The sequence below is a fragment of the Topomyia yanbarensis genome, chromosome 2 (assembly GCF_030247195.1).
Source record: "Topomyia yanbarensis strain Yona2022 chromosome 2, ASM3024719v1, whole genome shotgun sequence".
In the NCBI taxonomy this organism is placed as follows: Eukaryota; Metazoa; Arthropoda; class Insecta; order Diptera; family Culicidae; genus Topomyia; species Topomyia yanbarensis.
In genome coordinates, this window is record NC_080671.1 from 227,055,197 (window position 1) to 227,075,267 (window position 20,071).

General features: G+C 36.5%; 1 long non-coding RNA gene across 1 annotated transcript; it reads left to right on the top strand.

The window, feature by feature from the left end:
• Positions 1-3,001: 3,001 nt before the first annotated feature.
• On the top strand, positions 3,002-19,682 carry LOC131682949 (uncharacterized). The gene is made up of 3 exons (XR_009304282.1): positions 3,002-3,062; positions 3,418-3,833; positions 19,125-19,682. It is a non-coding gene; the product is annotated as an uncharacterized LOC131682949 (long non-coding RNA).
• Positions 19,683-20,071: the final 389 nt, after the last annotated feature.

Genomic DNA, 20,071 nt, shown 5'->3' on the forward strand with positions numbered 1-20,071 from the left:
CTTATATTTTGCTAATCCCTGCTGAAAACGACATACCCCCACTCGACCAATGTTGCCAAAATATTTGTTTTGTTACAATCGTGTCCAAAACTTCTGATTAAAATATTCTGGTTGCAGTTGAAAACTGGAAAATCCATCCAGCGACAATCGGTTTTTCTCCTGTTTAGTGTTAATCCATGATGTCGGAAGTAGTTCGCTGGATAGCGCATCATTGTACGAAAACAGCGCACCACTTTCGACGTGATTCTATTGTTAAGAACCAGAGAAAATACGATTTTCGCTGGTTGGATTTTCCAGCTTTCAACTGCAACCACAATATTCTATATTATGTATCAATTTCACGCTCCGGGAAAAATCAATGATTTAGTCTTTATATCCGCATTTAAATGATCATTACGGGTTTTCCATCGGAATACAGCAAAGCAAAATAATATATATTTGTTGTTGGCCATTACGTGAAAATATTTATATAAAATATTTCCATGCTCTTCATTTTTGTAAGTTGCTTTCTGAGTCGAGCACCCTCATTCACAAGATCAATCTTCTCTGTTCGCATTTAGTTTAAATATTCTAAAACTACTTTTTTGCAAGGCTTAATTTTTATTTAGTTTGTATAGGTATATAGGTTTGTTCCAGTACTTCATGTGATTTTTTCGGAGAAAACAGCAGTAGAAAATAACACGCTCCTATTTACACCGATGATTGATGCAGTTGAAAACTGTAAAATTCAACTGTATCGATAATACTAAAAGAAGAACAAGAAGCGATTTCCGAAATAGCTTTTTCACGGTTTGCTCCAAAGTATTGCGAATCTTTTCTTAAATCCACATTGCGACTATTCAGCCATGCGCCACCGGGCCGTGCGCTGAATTACGCGCCCATCTAGTCTGCATCAGTGCGAGTGAGAAAACATTTTGACGTTTGTTTTTGTTTCGACCGCACTCGTGTGTATCCCATATAGCAACAACTCGACGAAATGCTATATTATCTCGCGATAGACAATACTCCCAATTTACTCGGCGCTGGAACAAAGACAATTTTTACATGAAGTTGAAAATATTTTCATACTTAGGCTAAATAATCAGTTACTCGGTTAGACTTCGAAAAGAGACATTTCCGCATTAATCCACACACCGCGCTACCGGATCTCTCGGAAACCTGTAGAACTTCAGTTCTGGATAATATGTTTGAATTCGTCTGCCAGAAAATGCCTTGCACTTCATAATTACAGACGGACGTTATGGAAAGAAAGCGGTATCTCGGGAAAACAAAAAAAACAACACAGTAAACAATCGTCGTTTTACGTTTAATGTCACAATACGACAACACTTCCAAGCAGCCCTTTAGTACTTTTAGTTTCCAAGCCGAACGTTTGCCAATGTCACTTTCGTCCAATCACGAGCTGGTTCAGAATTGGTTCAAAAACAGGGGACAGAGCTGGCGGATCCTATCCTAGGGTTTTACCAAATTATACGGAAGCCATCTGACGTACGTCCTTCAGACGCTGCAGTCAAATATATTCGGATGGGAGAAAAATTGCGCGTTAATGTATGTGAGAATACTGCCATACCCCAGTAGCCTGGCCCAAAATACCTTAAATCTCAGAATCAAAACCTTGCAGCTGAATATGATAGTTTGGGTGGCTAATAAGCTTCCCTGAAAATTTCAGCTTATTTGGTACACTGGAAGTGGTTCATTTGCGGAACCTCAAAGTGTGTATGGGAAAAATTGACCAAATGTAATAGGATTGCAGCGCTATATAACCATAGTACATTTATCCTTCATTCGCGATTAAGCGTAACGCATTCTAAGTCGTTAGTCGGTTCGAGCTATCGCGGAACATTCCCCAGTCTATGGAGTGAATCAGAATCCAGGATTTCGGATCGAACGGGCATAAAGTAGCAAGACTGTTAAGCCTAGCTCACGAGTAAGCATTACGCGGACGCGGCACTCGGAGCTAGAGAATGCGATATTGACATCAAATATACAGTAATTGTATGGAACGAACAATGAAGTGCAGTATGCCGGAAACGTTTATAACTTCAGGAGAGCTCCTTTCGATCATCAGAATCAGAATCCAATAGATGATATTCAGTATATAATTGAGGTAGAATCATATGTTTTACAAGAGAATAGTTAAAATACGGAACAAGGTTTTCCGAGTTCACAATCTGAGGAGAACTTTAAATTGAGAGTTTTACGAGAACGAGGCAACATTCAGAAAACATCTCGATACAACGATGATTTTGTATGTACCATTCACTGTTAAAGGTAGAGAAGGTAAGCAATGTAGGGAATATGTATAGAAATAAAGTTAATATTCAAAAGTCTTCGATTCAAATAGTCTGTGAAATACCTGAAAAAAAATCAAAAATATAAATAGTAATAAAAATAATAATCATTACCATAATGTTGCGGCAGAGCGCAATCTGTGCATATGCCCCCGCCGTTGTACATGTATTATCTGTGATAAAGTGCGCCAAATAAAATTCACGACAGTCTAGTTCAGTCACCGCCGGCGGTGGTCGATCGATCGTACTTTGTGTTTTTATATCTTATCACAGTCCGTCTTTTGTTTCACTGTTTGTGCCTTGTTCGCTTCGTCCGTTTATTGGAAGGCAGGAAACAGGACCTACCGCTCAGAATGATCATATGGTGCCGTGACCAGGATACCACCGTGCCACAACAACCTGCCGACCGATTATTCAAGTGGAATTTATGTGAGGACAATTGGTTACGACTATTTCGCGTCACTTCAGCTATGCCGGTGTGGGCAAGTATGCAGCCGCTAGGCAATATCATCCCCCTGCGGAGCTAAGCCGGTGTGGGCGTACTTGCAGCCGCTTAGTGGAATGCATTACTCCAGCGGGATCAACTTCCAGTTGCACCGATCGCAACGTCCCCAAATGCAGTCATCAAAAGCAAGTGCTCCGCCGAAGTAAATCGCTGAACGCCATCATGTCAACACAATGGAATACCACCGTCCAAAGTTACACAGCAAAAAGAATTGTAATGATGGTCGATGCGATGTTCACCGATGCGCATGGAATTTAGACGTAATGGTAAATCAAATACAATATTGTGCTGTTTTAGATACAATTATACACCAATCACCTAGTATCACATAGAAACTATGTGACTAGGTTTTTACGTCATTTCCACTGAATATTGCTTTCGGATCGATATTGTATTGCAATGAAAATGATGTACGAAATTGTTGCATTGAAAATTGTGTAATATTAATCTCCTGGAAGAATATCCCTGTTCAGAGTGTGATATTGTTCATTGACATATTTGTATTATCACACGATTTGGTGTAATATTATATTCATAAATACGCACATCACTGTTTACATCAACATTATTGTGATATCACACGCACTAACGCTATATTAAACAGTACAAAATTATTTTCAGTGTATGAATGACAACTCTTCGCCGCCTGCCACATCTCGTTCATCAAAGACTTTTCCTGCGTGTGATGTGTGATAATTTTGGTATACAGATTCTCTACTCGTGCTAGTCCGACTTTAGCAGGAAAAGTTTGCTCATCCCCTCCAAGTCTTCAAGATTAGGAAGTGCGCAATTCCATAAGGTGTTCCCGAGGCCAGATCATCGAAAATTTTTGTCGGCATAGCTGCATGTATTACCAAAAAGACAGTTTGTTTACTGGACTACTTATAGCTCGGCTGTGGTATGGAGGTTAATGAACGATCGATCATCAAATCAACCGAAGTAGGAAGGATCAGCTGGATTATCGGAATGACCATGAAGAGGCCGGGAAATTAGTACAGCTTTAATTTGATAAGAAGAACAGACCAAACTTTATCATGGTAAGTGAACTTATTTGCATAATTTTAAACATTTGACACCCTTTACATCTACCGTCCGCATATTTTCCATAATTGTCAGAGAATTTGTCCCCTGGTATTCTTCATCGTGATAAACTGTGTAATGCTGCGACAAATGAATCGTTCGATAGATTTTAGACCTTTATACTATTTGTCACCATACACACGAAGACATTATCTTTTGACAGCAGCTGTTTTCGTCCCACTTGCTGTAAGAGAATATGTCCAGCATAATCAAGACCAACCTTTTGAAATACTGGCACTGGCACATAGATTCGCCATTAACTCACGTACTTTTGTAGGTTTGATCTTGAAGGTCGTTTTCTCGAATAACTTCCGGATTCAGGAGAACATTACAATCGATCGATACTAATCGTGATCGGAGCCTGGTTTTCCTGGCTTTTGAATGACTATGTCATTTAGTTGTCTCTTATCGTGAGGGACAATGTTACCCTCAAGAAACCTAGTAAATGAATTCAACGAGTACCTTTTAACAGATTCTGGCAGATTCTTCACCAAATTGAATTTATTCCTGTCGGGCCCTGAAATTTTATTGTTACATGATACGAGAGCAAGTGAAAACCACCATCGAAAATAGTGTTTCGCTCGCATTATCGTGAGGGTACGTGGCGCGGTCAGTTTTCTGTGCCGGGTGGAAAATGGACAAACCTTTTTGGCGAATTCGAATATCCAACAGTTTCAATATTACACACTAATTAGTATTGCTTCAGTTTCGCATCGGGCTTTGCCCCAAAGAATGCTCATCGATGTTTCTATCGTTGATCTGCCAACGAACCAGCGTAAGTAATTGTTTCCTGGTCTTCATCAAAATAGATTATAACTATTAGAGGGAGGAAAGCGCCACTGTCTCCATGTATTCACGGACTGAAACATGGGGTCTCGCTCTAGCATATCGAATACCATTACTTTGACTTTAACAGTGGCATGCGACCTCTAGTTGTTATAATCTTTTCTTTCATCAAATTCTTTATTTGCGTTTCTAACGTTGCGTACTATTGGTAGCTAGCGAGTAAACCGTCGTCCTGCAAGGTCTTACACGAGGTGACCTTCTTTACGTATAGGTCTGAGCACTCTTTGTTCCATCACTTACAATCCAATTTTTCAATTTCTCCGAAAACATTTCTCGCACTCTTAGCGCAAAATAATCAACACGTTCTTTTGCAAATTAATTAATTCTTATTAAAATGGAGGAAACATTTCGCGGATCTAGAACACTAATGACAGATCAAAATCGCTTTGACAACCCCTGGTAACTCGACAAGTTCCTAAGCTAATATAACACCTATTTCACAGTGAATTCTTGACCGATTCATACAAACTTGATATTATATGATAGATTCAATACTCCCATTATCTGCTATTCAATTTCTTTGAGTTCTGACTTTTGGTTATGAAGTTACATGTTGGTTATTGCGGTCACTTAGGAATTTCTCATATAAACCGGTACAATCGTTATACCTCAGAGGCTTAAAATCGATTGAAATAGACATCAAATTACTTAGATTCACAGGTCTAGATTACTGATAACCAATCTAAGATTCCACCGAAAGTCCCGGGTTCCAGGCATATACCAGAACCAAAGTCACATTGGTTCTTCATTGATGACCGAATCAATTTTTACTAACCTAGTCATAAATGGAAAGTTTAATATACGGTTGGGCATTTTACCCCCCATTGAGCACCCTCCCTTCCCTTCCATTTACACCCCCCATGTTAACACAAAGATTCAAGAACTCATACTAATTAAGTTAAATGAATATTATTTGTTGCAAGTGTGTCAGCGACGACATGCCTATCACGTTAGTAGCAGTCGTGGTAGATATTAGTAATGTCATCACTAAGCTGAATCTGAACTACAGAATCACGTTTCCTGGGAAACATTCACCTTGTTGTTGCCTCGCGAAAAGCAGTCTTCAGCAGGTGCCTATCTTAATGAACTACTAAACAAATTAAGTCCGCCCGATGTAAACCGCTTCGGTTTTCTCATCAAGCGTACTGGTCTTGAAGCTCCCATTCATTGCTTCACTTTCCATGTACTGTATGACTGTTGCAGTACTGTATATAAATTTACTACGGGTTTATTTCGTAGTAATGGCGAATGGATATTTTATATTATTAAAATATTTTAAAATCATGTAGTATCAGAATGGCAAAATTAAATATTAAACTAATTAAATGGGTTACATCATTGTAGAATTTAAAAAAAAATCGATTTTTTATTTGCCTACTCGAGTGTTTTCAAATTTATATACTAAAAACCGATTTAATCCACCTATCAGTGAGATGAGACATTTCATACACATTTCACTATAGACCTTTCTCGTCCGACCTAACCCCCTTTTTTCTTATTTTTATTTAAAAGACTACACATTTTTAAGAATATTTCCGCTGAAATGAGACTTTTTAGAACTATCGTGATTTTTTAATGATATTTTTAAATTTGAAAAATGCAAGAATGTTGAGTATTTTTTTCACCTTTGCAAGAATGGTGGGACTCAAAATATGTGTTTGGGCAGCACTGATTTGTATATTTTTGCCTGGCTTCCTGGCAACGCGGCAAATGAAGTGGTGAGTCGCGGTACAAAGTTCATTGGTTATGTAAACAAACTAAAGTGAACCTCTCGGTGGAGAACGTTGCATGGTAATGTTTAACCTCACTTTTTTGACAGTTCAAAGAGATTGTTTACATGATCTTGAAATTTTTGTTAATTCGATCATAGTATGAGAAACTTGGTATGGTTCGCTGCCAAATTTTAACACTTTCCCAACAAGGTCGCTCAGTTGTATTTTTTAATTGATGTCGGCATCATACATTGTTCCGTTAAATTTAACATTTTTACTTTTCTTGTACATGATTCATTGAAGAAGCAAGGAATTTCTAGCCAAACATTTGAAAAAGGCCTACTGCCAAATGCAAACAAATCGATTTTGATGTTCTCTATTAAAATCCTGGGACAGAACCTGTGGATAGATGTTTTCTTTTTCTTTTTTCTGTTCATTTTATCTCTTGTCTTGCATAGCCACTCTTTCTTCCTCACATATTTTAAATGGACTGGCTACATTTGACAGTCCCCCTGACTGCATTTGACGGTTCCCTTGGCTGCATTTGACAGCTCCCCCTGGCTACAATTGACATTAGGTTTTTTCGTATCCACACGTTCCGTCCCAGTTAAAAACTATCTATCTGGCCATGTGCATAAACATAACCCAACAATGGATTATGAAGAATTTTGATAATGATTTTATAACAAATTATAAAAGAGTCCGGCTGATATAAAAGTCCTAATTAGCAATACACTTATTATAAAATGATTATAAAGATTATTGTAACTGATTCCAAAAGGATTATAAAGGCAGTGAAATACGTACTCAATGAATTAAGGGGTGTGTCTGATGTAAACAATACGCGCAATCAAACTAAATAAAACAGTATTCAATTTTTAAATAGAATTATAATGAATTCGACCAAAACTTCTTTTGCCTTTTTCTCATTTTCAAATGTTTGGGCAGAATTTAGATTATTTTATCGTTGTTGCGATCAATTTCGTTTGATTTGTTTTGTTCACAATGTTAGTCGCAGAGCATTTTGGTGATCTATGGCAATTGATGACCTTTACACCCCATACTAGGTCCGCTCCTGTTACAGCTGTTTCGCCCTGTCCGGCACCTAGTCAACCGATGGTTCAACCTGCGCCGCACTCGTCTGTCGCTATGTCAATGGCAGGGACTTGGATTAAAGGCCAAAATTTCAGCTACGGTTGGTGGTGTTGCTGCAATCGGTTTGCGTTCGGCCACGTTGGACATTCGGCTAACGGGAATATTCAGCGATTCCGATTCGAAGGAAGCAGCGCCAGTAGCAGACTGCTTAGGTTCAGCAATACGCTCCGGTATCGGACGAAGCTAACACTCCGACAGGACGAAGGTTTCAACGAGGGGCTCAGGCATAAGTAGCAGAGTCCTTGCACTTCCTGCTTGTCGAGTGATCAATTCTGACGAAACCACTGCCGCTCTCGCCAAGTTTGATCACCGTAATAAGTGCGACGTCAGCGGTATAGTGCCAGGATTAGTCGAGAACAGTGCCAGGACTGACTTGCCAAGAGCTACAAGATTAAATAGCAATGCGTTTTTAAAGTGACCGTAGTATAAGGTAGAGGCTTTAGCCAGATGATTTATTCAGCAGAATAAGATAGCAAAATTACCCAAAACATAAGACCTGGCTGCCGAAGTGAATCCACACACATTATCACCTACAGAGGCAAGCAATATTGGAACGCAGCGAAATTCCTCACAATGAATTGATCTCGTTAGGTGAAATTCCAGGAAGTACAATTTTCATAGCACAATTTAGTCGACCGAAATTGTAGTCCTCACTCGCATCTATGACCAGTACGACAAGGACGGTCTGCTGACCAACGGTTCCGTCCGGTACCACCATAACACACGGCACCGGCGACACATATATATTCACAACATACTAATTACTTATCCTTCCGAAAAAGTAAATAAATTGACTATGCAATTTATCATTCACTGCCTAGTTATTTCCTGCCAATTTGAACACGACAGCAGTTGCAGAAAGCTTTATTGCGGTGCAAAAATGATGGCAACTCGGGATATACAGTAAGATTCCGTTTTTGGCACGTTCCGTTATTGGCACCCTCCGATTTTGGCAACAAATGGGTTCCGTTTTTGGCAACATTCTTGTTGTACATAATAAGTCTTAAAACTCTCGACAAACATATGATTACGGCCTAAAAGCCAACTGTCAAAATCCACTTTGAATGAAAATTCCGGACAAACCGTTACACGCCAATCACAGATGTTGGTAGTAAACGAAAGAGAAAAGTTTTCTCTTTCATAAACTGTTGTGAACTGTGTTCGACTAATAACGGTTTGTCTGGAATTTCCATTCAAAGTGAATTTTGACAGTTGGCTTTTAGGCCGTAATCATATGTTTGTCGAGAACTGTGCAATAGATATTTTTTGTGTCAATTGACATCACATTTGACTTTATTTCCAAACATGGGAGTCATATTAACCCTCAAAGGCGCAAATATTTTTTTTCAAATTTTGTTAAAATTATCTCATAGTTTCAATACATTACTGTGATAATTTTGAGTTGTTTTTCGCATTGTTGTTTTAAAACAGTGTTATGCATTTAAGTGTTACCTATATTTCATACTATGTTAATGTGTTTAATGATCACAATAAGTATAGAGATATATTATTTATGTGTAATATAGCTGGTAACAGTGTAACTAGTGTCTGACGGAATCAATTTGTATAGTAAGACCCAGAGTCTGTGCATTTTAAGAGTCAAGTACGGAGGAATACACTGCATAATAAGACTAGTTCTGGAGGAAATTTTCTATAGAACCTTAGTAACATTGCGAGCCTCTTTCTTTTTGGATTATTTCGACGTCAATACAAAACTTGGCACTAAATTTTCAGTACATATTGAAAGCTGACCATGATGCGTCCCAAAGCCGTATTTAGGAATACAAAACTAATGGACCCCCAAAAAGTTTGGTTTACACACCAAAAAATAATGAAATTTAAACGACATGTAAATCAATACGAATGTAAACATACAACGATTGAATCGAAAATTTGATTGAAAATTACGTTAAAATCAATTGAAGCACCAAACAGCATACAATTTTACACTTTCATTCGTGTAATATTACATGTCATTCATTTTACAGCAGTTTTCGAGTAAAAATACATAAGAAGCGCATTGGTTTTCCGTTTAAAGAAACTATAATTTTCAATCCACGTGTAAAATTATAATAAAATTCGTTGAAGAAAGCACGACAAGTCGTGTGTGTTTGTGGTGGAACTTAATTTTACATTTATATTCATGCTCCAAATATGTGCATGAAAATAAACTTAAAATTACAAAATATTTTTTTCTGTGTAGCTTTATGATGTCTTTGGCAAATTTGCTAGTTTTTGGTGATTTTTTTCAAATGAATGGAATTATGGTGGTCCTTGTTGTTGAGGTGTTCAAAGTATCGACTGTTTAGATGCATGAAGTTTACCTGCGCAATGCCCTACAATATAATAACACAAATGAATAGAAGCAAGTTTGCTGAATAAACAAGGCTATTTATAATGGTTAATTTGTTATGATTTTTTTTAAAGATTTTATAAAAACAGGGTTGCTTATATTATCTTCTGATGTGTTAATTTCTCGCAAATGCATTGTTCTAGAGATTTTTGGAAGTTTTATTGGAGCACATTTTCACCGTAGCACTGATGTTTCAAGAAAAGAGACTATAACTACTAGAGGGAACAAAGCGCTACTGTCTACGAGTATTCACGGACTGAAACATGGGGTCTCGCTCTAGCATATTGTATCCCATTACTTGGACATGTGTGTACCTGGGCAATATGTGTCAAACTAATGGGCCTAGCATATGTAAGAGCGAGATGATAAATTATCAGTGTTAACAGCGGCATGCGACCTCTAGCAGTTATAATCTCTTTTGTTTCAATCCCTTTTGTTTGGATAGTTGCAAGTGATTTATACAGGTTTTCTTCAAACCTAACTATCTTAAAACATTGCAGTTTGATTTTCAATCTATCAATTCCATCTGGAAGATCGACGATTGGTTAGTTAGTTCCGTTTCACATATGACTAAACAGCCTTGAAACATTTTTGAAATTGTTAATTGAAAATCTAAACTTTAAAAATAAGGTTCCATTTTTGGCACGGTTCCGGTTTTGGCAACTGAAAAAATAAAATTGTTGCCAAAAACGGAATCCTACTGTAATATAAATTTACATATAATTTCTCCTCCCTGATATTCTTCCAGAATGTATAATGTCTGCATTCTTATCACTCCTATCAAATCCTTCTTACTCCTTATCGTCAGTGCCGAGCACTGTTTTGCATTTGCCGGCCAAATCAACGACAATGCGATAATCGTCAATCGACGAAACTTTTGCTGTAATGGAACTTGAACACGAATAATAAATAATTGTTCCATTCGAAAGCGATAACCTTGTTGTCCTCATGTTTGCAGCTATCATACGCTGGTAGGCATTCTGACCAATGGAAACGTTTTTCGGTATGGGCATTGAACGATCATTTCAACAACTTATGATCGACCGAATTCGTTACCTATAAAGTTCAGGTAAACTTCACCACCTAAAAATGAGTAATAAATCGGATCATCTTGTTAGGACTTAACCCACGAGCAAACAAACAAATGTGTACAAATCCTTATCCATCATTCAGAAAGCAATCGTTTTATAGCCCAATGCTTGATCTTACGATTCAGCATATGCCACCGGGTTTTGCATCCAGCGCCGATTGGTCAATGTATGAACCAGGGGTGACATTACGCATCTCGAAACGAAAGGTTTATTGTATTCAAGCTTGTGTGAAAAGGTCGATTCGAATTGGTTGCATAATGTGGCACCAGGTTCCCATTGTTCCAATCCTCATCCCTCTTGAGTTGATAGTCTTTCAAAGAGCATCGAAAGTATTCAAGTAATGTAAATTTTAAAAGTCCATGTAAACAAGTCTTAGGTAAACAAGCACACTGAACTGTCAGAAAAGTGAGGTTATACATTTTCATGCAATGCTCTATGTTTTTGACAGGTATATGAATGAATCATTTCAGCATCAGTGATGCCAGGTCTATTTAAACAATAGCCTGCAGTGAAAATATAAAAGTCTGCAGATTGCTACAAAAATCTTCAATAAATTTGACATAGAAATGTAGTATGTATATATTTTAAATGATCAAAAATGTTGAAGGCTTGTATATAAATTGGCTGGCATAGGCTTTGTTCTGCTAAATATTTGTAATCTGCAAAACATCTGCAGTGAAAATGCAAAATCTGCAGATTTACTAATATATGTGCAGATCTGGCATCCTTTTAGTATTCCCCACAGGAAATTCATCCAAAATACGGGGAAACAAGGCAAGATAGGTATTCAGAATATGGGGTTAAATGAGCAGCTTGCACTATTTTTGATTTTTTCAATAGTTAGAGGTACCAAATCATCGCGGCAATCGGCAGTAACGAATTGGGGATAAAAAAGGAAGCATCCTATCATATAAAATTTTTTGACGAGAAAGGTCTATTGGATTAGTTTGCAGAACTCACGAGAAGTAGGCACCCAACTAGAGGTGGGATGAAAACAGTTTCAAGTCTTGCACGAATAAAATCTCGAATAAGCTGAATAAATTATAGAAATCAACAAAACGACCGAAATAAATAAGTAAAGCAAAAAATGAAATAATAGGTTTTTAAATTCATAAAATGAGTAGAAAAATTAATGTAAATCAAAATTATCAAATACACGAATCAAATTAGATTAGGTTATTTTGCGTTGCGTTGTGACGATGATTTTGGCGGATTGCACACTGACTTCATCATGTTTGACTGCTGATTATCTAATAAGAGTTGCTTAGGAAGTGGTAAGTAGGAATTCATACCAATCCGACCCATATTAAAACCTCAACAGCATGATAGCCATCATTGCCGGCCGCCCCCATCTCCATCGTTCACGGGGAAGGATAAAGGATAAGGTAGACAGGAAGTGTTGATGCTCCACCTACTTAACGGAAGGACGACGATTCATCAGACTCTTCCATAGGTGTCGCGGAGTTGGTGGTTTGGAAGGGTATCAGGTCTAGGATTCGCTCCAAGCAAACGATGCGACCTGTAAAGCATATTTTATTAGGTAGTTGTTTAGTTAGTCTTCGAGTGCACGATCACTCGAAAAAGAGATGATCTTGTTTAGTTTTTGGTTATTTTTAAACTCTGGGCAGCCGGCTACCGAGAGTATACTATGTTCCCTAAACAAAAACAATTTGAACTCCACACAGCCGATCGTGGGAGTATTGCCTGGAAAAGCTAATCTTATCTGCGTAATGGGCCGGATCACTATTTATTGCAACAGTATTTGGACAGAACTCGCTACTTCTTCTCTACGATATATTTATTGGCTTGAAAACTACCAAGTGACAGCATATTATACTGGCAAAAATAGCGCGAGATGTTATAAATCAAGGAAAGTATTTCTTATTTTCCATATCGGATTGTTTGTGGAATACAAGTATACGAGCGATAATACCGAACACTGAAGGGAAATATAAAGGATTGTTAATCTGATGCACGGGCTTGTTAGCAATAACGGAGCTTTAAATTAGGTTCATAAAAACAGACGCGGCGAATTTTCAATACGTATTGAGCCGTGTTCATAGATACTAGTCAGATTAGTCGTATTGGGGCTAATTTCCGATCAACTATTCATTTTTACGGCAATGTTTTCTCGACTAGATCTGTTCGCACCCTCTCATTCTGTTCGCACCCTCTCATTCTGCGGTCTAAGGACCAAATGTCATCAATAGACTTAGAATCGCGTGGAGGCATGAGATAGGAAACTTGTAAGAATTTTGCTATCCCACCGTTTGACTACCAGAATGGATGGGAGAACAGTAATACTAGCAAATACCGACTACCATAAGAGCGGTGCAAATTTGAACGAGTGACGTAGAGTACTGCACTGAAAAAAGGACCAGGAGTGCGATTTTACGAAGTTTTAGCTTCCGATGGCCCTACATTTTCTGACAAAGTGAAGTTCTTGAATGTTGAGATTTTTATTACTGTTTAGAAAAGCAAAAGTATCATAAAGCTAGTGTCAGGCCTTCATGAGACCTCAAGAAGTCACTTTTGGAGGTATTCGTAAATGTAGATTTGTCGGTAGACGGTTCCAAATATAATAGAAAAATACCTAATTTAACACAACTACAGATCACTTGCAACATAAAAAGCTTTTTGTGAAATTCGACAGCTCCATCTTAGGCCAATTCAATAAATTTCCTCCATGAAAGTTTCCATTTTTTAAAAACGGTTTTTAAGCCAAAGCTTTGGAAGTTAAACCTTGGCATGGAAGTGCCGGTATATTAATATATTCTGTTACTTAGTGTAGAATTAGATTTCGTCATTTACGGCTAATATACAACCGCCAGAAGAAACTTAAAACGTTGGTACACAATCAAGAAAGGCGAATCAGAAAAGGTATATGTCAGTGATTCACTAAATACAGACTGGAAAGAGGGTAATATGGAAAACCTTAAGGTCCGCCCAGATTAAGTCTTCGGTACGGAACAAAACCTCGGCCTAGGAACTCCTAGCATGTTGTTAGTCGCCTCTTACGACATGGGAGCAGTTCCCAGAGGTTCTATTCTTGGTTGAAATAGTGCAAAAAGATTTCAGCCCGCCGGACACCACACGGCTTCGAATCAAATTAGATTAGGTTATTAAATAAAAATTAAGATTATATTTAGAAATAGTTATAAGATTAAGATTAATTGACTCATACTAACAAATTGAATGAAATAAAACGAATGACTGAACATGAAATGCATAAAATTAAAGATAGGAATCAAATGAATCAAACGAATCAAATGAATGAAATGAATCAAATGAATCAAATGAACCAAATGAATCACATGAATCAAATGAATCACATGAACCAAATGAATCAAATGAACCAAATGAATCAAATGAATCAAATGATTCAAATGAATCAAATGAAACAAATGAACTAAATGAATCAAATGAATCAGGAATCACACGAATCAAATGAATCAAATGATTCAAATGAATCAAATGAATCATATGAATCAAATGAATCAAATGAATCAAATGAATCAAATGAATCAAATGAATCAAATGAATCAAATGAATCAAATGAATCACATGAATCACATGAATCACATGAATCAAATGAATCAAATGAGTCAAATGAATCAAATGAATCACACGAATCAAATGAATCACATGAACCAAATGAATCAAATGAATCAAATGAATCAAACGAATCAAATGAATCAAATGAATCAAATGATTCAAATGAATCAAATGAAACAAATGAACTAAATGAAACAAATAAACTAAATGAATCAAATGAATCAGGAATCACACGAATCAAATGAATCAAATGAATCAAATGAATCAAATGAATCAAATGAATCATATGAATCAAATGAATCAAATGAATCAAATGAATCAAATGAATCAAATGAATCAAATGAATCACATGAATCACATGAATCAAATGAATCAAATGAGTCAAATGAATCAAATGAATCACACGAATCAAATGAATCACATGAATCAAATGAATCACATGAACCAAATGAATCAAATGAATCAAATGAATCAAACGAATCAAATGAATCAAATGAATCAAATAAATCAAATTATTCAAATGAATCAAATGAAACAAATGAACTAAATGAAACAAATGAGCTAAATGAATCAAATGAATCAGGAATCACACGAATCAAATGAATCAAATGATTCAAATGAATCATATGAGTCAAATGAATCAAATGAATCACATGAATCACATGAATCAAATGAATTAAATGAATCAAATTGATTTAATTCATCCAGTGAATACAATGAAATGGATCAAATGAATAAAAAGAATCGATGAACAAAAGGAATTAGGTAAAAAATAAATGAAATGCATAAATAAAACAAAGGAATCAAATAAACAAAATGAACTGAAGTGATAAAATGAATAAAAAGAAAAAAAATGTGCAGAATAAAATTCATTGATTAAAATGAAAAATTAATCAATGGTAAAAGGTTATAAATTAATATAAAGAAATAAATTGAATCAAATAAATTATTGGGATGAAATGATTAAAACTGAAAAAGTAGTCAGATTATTAAAATGAAGAAACTGAACAAAATGAATAAACTAGAAAAAAATGAATAAAATGCATACAAAAAACAAAGAATAAAATAAGTTAAATGAATGATATGAGTAAAATGCACAAAAAGAATAAACTGATCAGAGTGATTCCAAAGAATGAAACGAATAAAATAAGCAAAATGAACGCAGATGAACAAAACGAATAAAAAGATGCTGAATGAAATAATTAATTAAAAAGAAATGGTCATATATTTGAAGCTAAAAACATTTTTGAATGAAGAAAATGAATATACCGGATTCTACGAATTGGAGAACCATTGCATCAGAAAGTTTTGAAATGTTTTTGAAAATCCCATCTTCTGAGAAAAGTCTAATAAATATGCAATGGATTTTCTAGGGCTTCCATTTTTTTTGGTTTTATTCTTTTTGTTTTCATGCTTCTTTACTTCTTTACTTAAACGACGCGTTTTAAGATTATCTGGTGTTTCTACTTTATTGTTGGACCTTAATTAGTTATCAGGAACCTGGAACGTTCAATTTGCTTTGGAATTCGAAGTTTTTGATTTTTGGTCGCATATTCCCGAAAAAAAGATTTTTGGGCAGAATAGAATTTACTGGTCCAGTATTTTAACGCGCAATTGAATATAGTAAAGTGGGACAAGGTCACATGTGCTTTCAAGCCGCTTGAACAGAGAACGACAGGGAGAATGCGATTCGTGAATGAGACAGGTAGATATTTCAAAGTTTTTATTTGCATTGAAGTAAATAGTGTGAAATGTCTGGCTATGTCGATAGCATAAAAGCCGTGCATTCAGTTGATTGCAATGCAGTCTCTTCCCATTCATCCTTATAGCTTTCATATTGTTTCGTTCGGAATTCTCGTGCAGGCAATATGTCAATAAATAAGTCCTATACAGACCAATACTGTGAAAAAGAAATGGTTCAAACTACTCAGTATATCCAGATATGGACGACGATAAGTTAGAAGACACATCGTAGTTGCATCCCTCATCGAGAGTGGGTACTTTGGTAAACTTCTTTTCCTGGATCTAATTTGTGGATATTTTTGGTCTTTGATCCGTTATTTTCATGAAAGTTCGACCAATACAACGAATGTGCAGCTGATACAACTCATGGTTCATTCGCCTGCGCCACGTTCCGTCTTCCATCTGCACGCCACCATAGATGGTACGCAACACCTTTCGTTCGAAAACTCCAAGGGCGCGTTGATCCTCCACGAGCATAGTCCAGGTCTCGTGGCCGTAGAGGACCACCGATCTAATCAGCGTCTTGTAGATAATCAACATCGTGCGGCGGCGAATTTTGTTCGACCGGAGCGTCCTCCGGAGTCCAAAGTAGGCACGATTTCCCGCCAAGATCCGTCTCTGAATTTCTCTGCTGTTATCATTGTCGTCGGTTACCAGTGAGCCCAAATACATGAATTCGTCGACCATCTCGATTTCGTCATCGTCAATCCGAACTCGGGTGGAAGGTTCACATTGTCGTCTCTAGAACCTCTTCCTCTCATGTATTTTGTCTTCGAAACGTTGATGGCAAGTCCAATCCTGCTGGCTTCTGCTTTCAGTCTTTGAGCATATATTTCATTCAAAATTCAATAGAGATACGAATAGTTTAAATATCGCACGTGGAATGTCTCTTTTGAAAATTTTCATCGTCAAACTTTCATATTATCCAGTTAAGCCAAATATTTTTCTGATATAGCCATGAATTTCCCTAATTATAGTGTAGATACAGGCTTTGAATACAATTGAATTAAAATTGAGTTGATGTAGCAGACAAAAAATAGTTTTGTTTTCTCAAACCTTCGCAATTACAATTAACAAATATTTCAGATTGACAGAAGATCTTATCACGCAACTTAGAAATGGATACAGAAATAGCTAGATAGATGCGATAGAAGAGAAACAGAGAGAGAGAGAGAGAGAGAGATGGGGGGCGTGTGAGGAATGGCAAATGATGGTTAATGCAGTGATATTATTTTTATAGGTATATTATTATGATATATTGATTTCTTACATTCGTATCATAAATAATGTAAGTAGTAATTTTTGCGCCATAACCAGTATAACCTAAATCTTGCAAAAGAGCTAAATTTTCGCTAGATTTTTGGGCTTCAAACATACAGTTGCTTTCGGTGACGCCACGAGTATAATTATATGAGAAATCTTTTTTCTCACGACTAGGTGAATTACTTTTTGATCTGTGTATTGATATACCATCCAACATTTACCTCATGATTGAACGCAATGCCCAATCCAAGGGATAAATACTAGAACTCACTGTTTCTTTATCAACAAATGATTTTGTCTTTGAAGTGAACTTATATATTGATTTTTGAGAAATAGTTAACTTGTTATAAAGGTAATTCTACAGAGAACAGACGTCCATCTTCAGCATTCAACTTGTGTAAAATCTCTAACGGTTTCGAAGAAAGTTTGGATATCTAAACCAGGTGCGCTACTGTCGTCATGTTTTTTTGTGGCTGACTACGACAGAATGAATTGACAGCGGTTATTCCTCTACCCAGTCAAACTAGTCCGGAGCCGATTCGGAATTCCAGCATGACTTCCAGCTCAAATGCGTCAACCGATAGAACCGGAATCGGTTGTTTTCTTTGAGCTAGATTCCATGCTGAATCCATCCAGAATTTCGAACCGGTTCCGGAATCGTATCCGTCAAATCGATAGGTTGGTGTGGCGGCGCTAGTGTTTTTCGTATATTAATTCAAATGTTTACACACGTTTTTTAAATATTTTTGTTCGATCATGGATGTCTGTTCTCTGTTGTAATTCACAAAATGTTCTCAACATCGAATTCCTTGAATCACGTAGATGTGTTTTCATACTCCGATATTTAAAATCGGTTTAGTTTTGCCCCTAAAACACCAGTAAAGCAATACTCTGTATGAAACAATCTCATTTTTAGTTAGTGGAAATTGGTAAGCGAGGAATAACAAAATGTTTAATATCTTCGCCGCTTGCGCAATCTATAGCTTGTTGGAAAGGTAATTTTACAAGCTTTCTATTTATGTGCAGTTTGTGAGCAATATTACATTGTTCAAAAGTTATTTGCAAAAATCCTGCCGTGTGTTGACAAAATCCATATCTCAGAAAGTAAACAACATATCGAAAATCAGAAATAATAGTGTCAAATGGCAACGTTAGGCCTTTCATTTGAAACTAGTTTCATTAAGATCGGTTCAGCCATTGCTGAGATAATTACATGACATTTTGTACATACATACACACACACACACATACAGACATTGTCTCATTTTGTCGAGCTAAGTCGATTGGTATATGATACTCGGCCCTCCGGGCCTCGGGGAAAGTTTTCAAAGTTTGAGCGAATCCTATACATTTCTTTTGTAAGAAATGTAAAAACGAAAAGCAACAAGAATATTTATATACTCAAATTTTCAATTGCGAAGTAAGACGCGATTAAACCTAGTTCACCTCAGAAAATCTGATCGACATCGGACAGACCGACATATCGTTAATAGTAACAACAATAATTTATATCATTTCCTTTATTTTCAGTATGAGATGTCGACTTCAGCGCATGAGCGCAAATCAATCACACAACCGCGCCATTGAATGGACGTATAATCACAGAGAACAGACGTCCAACTCCAGTTTTGAAGTTGTATAAAATCGAAGACATTTTCGAATGTAGTTGATATATCATCACCAGGTGTGTTAGTATCGTCATTTCGTTTGGTAGCCGAGTTCGACTGGATTGACAGGTTTACATGGAACTTTCAAAATGGCCGACATTATTACACCTCCACCCAGCCAAACCATTCCGGAACCGATTGAGTCGGAATCGGTTGTTTCCTTTCCTTTGGAATTTGTGAAATGGCCTCCAAAGTAGTTAAATTTTTCTTTCAAACACAAATGTTTTATTTATTAACAAATTATAGGTTCGAACATACCAAATTTATTAAAATATAGTTTGCTTTAATGTCAAATTTAGCTGACTACCAAAGCTTTCATATCACATCTCTTTTCATACTTTTTGTAGCGACTCACTCTATCTTACTCAGGTGCACAGTTACCGCCGGATAAAATATTGGCCCCAGAAACGCTTGATATAATCTGTAGCTTTTTCAAATCTTAATATGATTGGACTAAAAAAGTGGAGTTCTTTATTGGTATGTTGTTATTATGCGTGCCAAATTTAATAGGTTAGATCATGTATGGATAAACCAAAAACGGTTTCAAGGGCGCGTATAATGACAACTCGAATGACAACCTATTGAAGGATTAAGCTGCAAATTTTTTTTCCAAAAATAATAAGATTTCACAAAATTACAGACGGTTTAATCAAGTGTTTTGTGAGCAATATTTTACTTTGCGTTTATAGTGCACCTGAGTATATATTGTTCCCTTTTACATCGTTCGTTATTCCACCATAGGCCGTTACACCATTTGCAATTACATCATTCTACATTACGTCGTTTGTTATCACATCGTTCGCCATAGCA